The following is a 5,000-nucleotide window of genomic DNA, read 5'->3' as shown; positions in this document are numbered from 1 at the left end:
GTTGCTGGTTTGTGGGTTTGTTGCGGGTTTTTTATTGTTGTTGTATGTGTGCTTGTTGTTTTATGTGTTTGTTGTTGCTGGTTTGTGGGTTTGTTGGTGTTGTTGTTATTGGTGGTTTGTGTTTTCTGTGTTTGTTTTATGTGTTTGTTGTTGCTGGTTTGTGGGTTTGTTGCTGTTGGTGTTATTGCTGGTTTGTGTTTTATGTGTTTGTAGTTGTTGCTGTTTTATATTTGTTGTTGTTTGTGTCTATTTGGTGTGTTTCTTATTGTTGTTGCTTTTGTATGTGTGTGTATCTGTGTGTTATGCGTGCCTATCTGGCTAGAACAATACGGTCCCCAAAACATACCGCGTCCTAAGGATCCGATTCTAACTGTCACTTTCGTCTTAAATGAAAAACCTTCTCCAACTCTTCGTTATCCAAGTTGTTGTGACTTACTATGTAGTCGTCAGGCTGGTACAGTGCCGGCCTCACATCGCCGTGGTCGGCAGATCGAGCCCCGTCCAAGCTCGTGAGTTTTCTCTGTCGCCTGGCGGTCACTGCTGTGGCTGGGCACCACGGTGGGTAAGGACCAAGCTCAGATCGAGTCAACACTCGGTGACACAGGCGGCTCGCCCGGCACAGCATCTGCTAGTTAAACCTCTTTCTCTCTCTCTCTCTCTCTCTCTCTCTCTCTCTCTCTCTCTCTCTCTCTCTCTCTCTCTCTCTCTCTCTCTCTCTCTCTCTCTCTCTCTCTCTCTTTTCTTCTTAAAAAAAAAAAAAAAAAAAAAAAAAAAGGCACAGAGAATCATTTCCAGGCTGTATCACAGAGAAGAATCCTTTTTAGGCTCTTCACCGATGTTTTCGCAAAGGTGCTTGAACGTGCAGATCTGAATTCATTTGCTCGTATTACCCACAGGCATGGCTCTGCTTCGAAGTAGGATATTGCACGACTGAAATGGGCAAATTGGCACATTCCTCGCGTTGCATCAGTGATGAAAACGTCAATTTCTGCACACTTGGCTGGATTTCAGAGTTACGTTTGTCTCACGGTAGAGGCTGCACGGACACATAGAATCACACACACACATATCATTATATGTATCTATTTTAGTATCCCGGGTTTACCTATGTGTCTACCCATCTCTGCCTGTCTGTGTATCTGTGTATTTGTCTGTCTGTTTGTCAATCTATATGTCGGCCTGTTTGTCACCTCCCCCCCCCCCTCTCTCTATCTCTCTCTCTCTCTCTCTACACACATAAACACACGTAGACACATCCAAATATAGATATAGACAGATGAATAGATAGACAAATAGACAGAAAGAAAGACAGACAGACAGATAGATAGACAAATTTGCCTGATATTCGCAGTAAGATCAATATTCAAAAGCTCTCGGAAGATCACCCGGAAATATCTGAACCAATGCTTAGTGTTTATTCAGATATTCGACTTGTCTTTGAAATAGACTTCGTATAAAACGACATACTTTATGCCAATTCAGACCTGAATTAATTAACTAACAGCAGCTGAAGCGTATATGAATATGAAATTAAGCAGAGAGACCTATGCTCTTGACCTTAATAAATATTAAGCTTATTTCTGAATAAATCTCATTCATTTTTCCATTTTATGTATATTATATCACGTACACAAATACCCTTCCAAGAACTTTCACGAGTTAATATTTGTTAGCATCGCGTAAGCCCCGCCTACTTGAAATGACGTCAACGGCATGCTTTCCTCTGATTGGCTGACATAAAAACAAAGACCCAGATGAGGCTCTGTCTTCAAGGAGTCATCCACTCGCAGATAAAAATAAATAAAAACAAATAGAGAACATCGGAAGAGTTAAAAATGAGACCACCCCTTTGAAAAAAAAGGCAAAACAAGAACTCTGCAACTGAAAGAGAGAAGGGGAGGAGAAGAAAAAAGAAGAACAAAGAGAACAAGAGAGAGAGAGAGAGAGAGAGATGGGGGAGAGAGGAGAGAAAAGGTGGGGAATTTGAGTTCCCGATGGAGAAGGGAGGAGTGAAGAGGAGAGAGAGAGTTGTGGTGTAGTGAGTGAGTGAGTGAGAGAGAGGGGGTGAGAGAGAGAGAGAGTGAGAGAGAGGGGAGAGAGAGATGAGAGCGAGAGAGAGAGAGAGAGGACGAGGAGAGGGTGGAGAGAGAGAGAGAGAGGAGAGGAGAGAGCGAAAGAAAAGACTCGCTCCGCGAGAGAAGGGAGAAGAGGGAGTGAGGGGGCGAGGTAGGGGGGAGAGTGTTGATGGGGGGAGAAGGGGATGAGGGAGAGAGAGAGAGATGAGGGAACAACTTGGAGAGAGAGAGAGAGAGAGAGAGGAACAGATATATATATATATTCTATATTAGATATATATGTAATTTATATATATATAAGCTGGAGCGTATATATATATATCAATATATATATAGAGAGAGAGGAGAGAGAGGAGAGAGGAGGAAGAGAGAGAGAGAAGAGAGAGAGGAGAAAGATAGAATGAGGAGAGAGAGAGAGAGAGGGAGGAGAGAGGAGTAGGGGAAAGGAAAGAAAGAGGGAAGGGATGAGGAAGAAGAGAAGGTGAGGAAGAGTGAGAGAGAAAAGAGAGAGAGGAGGTGAGGAGAGTGGGAGAGGAGAGAAGAAAGAGGAGAGTCGAGTGGGAAAAGAGAGACGGATTGGAGAACGAGAGGAGCGGAGAAAAAGAGAGAAGTGAGAGAGAGAGTGGAGAGAAGAGGTGGAGAGAGGAGGCGAGGAGGTGGAGGAGGAGACGAAGAGAGGAGTGAGTATGAGAACGGTAGATGAGAGGGAGTGAGGAGGAGAGAGGAGAGGGGGGTAGAGTGGGAGAGAGGGTGAGACTGAGATTGAAGTGAGGGGAGAGTGGGTGGAGAGAAGTGTGAGAATAGAGAGATGGAGAGAGAAAGGAGAGAGAGGAGAGATGGGATGAGGAGGAGTGAGCGAGAGTAGGAGAGAGTGAGGGGATGAGCTAACGATGAGAGAGAGGGGAGGAGAGGAGAGGGGTAAAGAAAAGAGAGGAAAAACAAAGAGAGAGAGAGAGAGGAGAAAAGAGAGAGAGACGAGAGAGGAGAAAAACAGAAAGAGAGGATGGAGGAGAGGAGGAGGAGAGATAGAGAGTGAGAGGAGTGAGAGAGTGAGAGAGAGAGGAGAAGGGAGAGAAGAGACGAGAGAGGATAGAAGAGATAAGGTGGGGAGAGTGAGAGAGGAAGAGAGGGAGAGAGAGAGGAATTATGGAATCGTTAAGGTTGGCGATGGCAAGAGATTAACGAGTTGATACTGAAAGAGAAGTGAGGCGAGGAGATAGCTAAGAGGGAGGGTTGGAAGGTTGGGAGAAAGGAGAGAGAAGAGAGGGAGATGAGTTAGAGAGAGAGAGATGAGAGAGAGAGAGAGAGAGAGAGAAGAGAGGAGAGAGAGAGGAGAGAGAGGGGGGGCAGAGATATGGGAGAGAGAGAGAGAGAGGTGGAATGGGAGGATGGGAGGGAGGGTTGAGGAGGGAGGAGGGAGAGTTGAGGGGAGTGGAGAGATAGTGAGATTGCAGAGAAGAGAAGAGAAGAGAAGAGAGAGAGATATATATATAGAGAGATAGAGATAGACAGAAAGACAGAGAGAGAGCGTGTGTGTATGTGTGTGTGTGTGTGTGTGTGTGAGAGAGAGAGAGAGAGAGAGAGAGAGAGAGAGAGTGGGATTGAGAAGAGAGTAGAGAGTGCGAGAGAGAGAAGGAGAGAGAGAGGAGAGGAAAGAGAAGCAGAGACGGTGAGGAATTGAGGACGGTGTGGATGAGGGTGGAGAGAGTGGAGAGAGAGAGATGAGTGAGAACGAGAGTAGTGTATTTCTGGGAGTTAGTTCGATAATTCTCATTTGATATTCCAGTTATTTTGTCATTAAGATTCGAACGACAAACACACAGAAAAAAAGGATGAGTTAATAAACGCATGAATGAATAGGCCTAAACCGACATGGAAAATCAAGCAAGGAGTTAAATTCCCCTAATAAGGTGTTGTAAACAAGGAGTTCTAATCAACAAAACTGTTTTAAATTGCAAACAATTGATAAAGTTATACTACAAAGAAGAAAGAGAAATAGTTATGAGAATGTTAGTGATAAGGTTGATATTAATTATAACAACAACAATGCAAACAAACATCAATACTAGCAATAACAACAATTATAATGATACTAATAATTAAAACAATGATGTTAATAATTATAATTGTAATGACTATAATGATAATGATAATAATAACAACAATAATAAGGATAATGGCGATAATGATAATAATGATAATGATGATGATGATAATGATAATGGTAATCACCTCATTATCATCATAATTATAATCATTATCATTATTATTATCATTACCATTATCATTATCATTACCAATATCATGAAATTAATGATTATACCACTGATAATGATAATAATAATAATAATAACAAAAATAATAATAATAACAAAAATAATAATCATAATCATACTATTGATAAAAAAAGATATATAATAATACTGATGCGAAAAAGGATAATGAAAATGATAAAGATAATATAAAGACAATAATATCCATTGCAAAATCAACAACAGCAACAAAAACAACAAGAAACTAACCCAAAGAAACAAGGCGTTTACATCCTTCACGTGGCACCTGTTAGTCGAATCCAATTATTGGCAAAGGCGCAAAACAGGCAAGCAGGCAAGCAGGCAGCAACCAAGAGGTCTCACCTGCTAATCGAATTAACACGTGAATAGAGGAATTAGCATATGGAGCTCGGCTGCGGTTTGGGAGCGAGCCGATATGCTGGTTATGAATGTATATGTATGTTGTTATATTTTTGTTCAGGTTTGGTACCGGAGATGGGGGGTGGGGTTGGGGTAGTGTTGGTAGCTGGGGGGTGGGGAGGGGGGGAGGAGGGAAGGGGGGGTGGGGAAGGGGGGGGTGGTTCGTTTAGGGGCTTTTGGGAGGGGGATGGACTGGGGATGGTGGGTGGAGGGGAAGGGGTGGGGGGGGAGT

This window comes from Penaeus japonicus, unplaced genomic scaffold (assembly GCF_977035675.1).
Source record: "Penaeus japonicus unplaced genomic scaffold, GWHDUDI00000001_assembly GWHDUDI00000035, whole genome shotgun sequence".
In the NCBI taxonomy this organism is placed as follows: Eukaryota; Metazoa; Arthropoda; class Malacostraca; order Decapoda; family Penaeidae; genus Penaeus; species Penaeus japonicus.
This window is presented reverse-complemented; position numbering follows the sequence as displayed.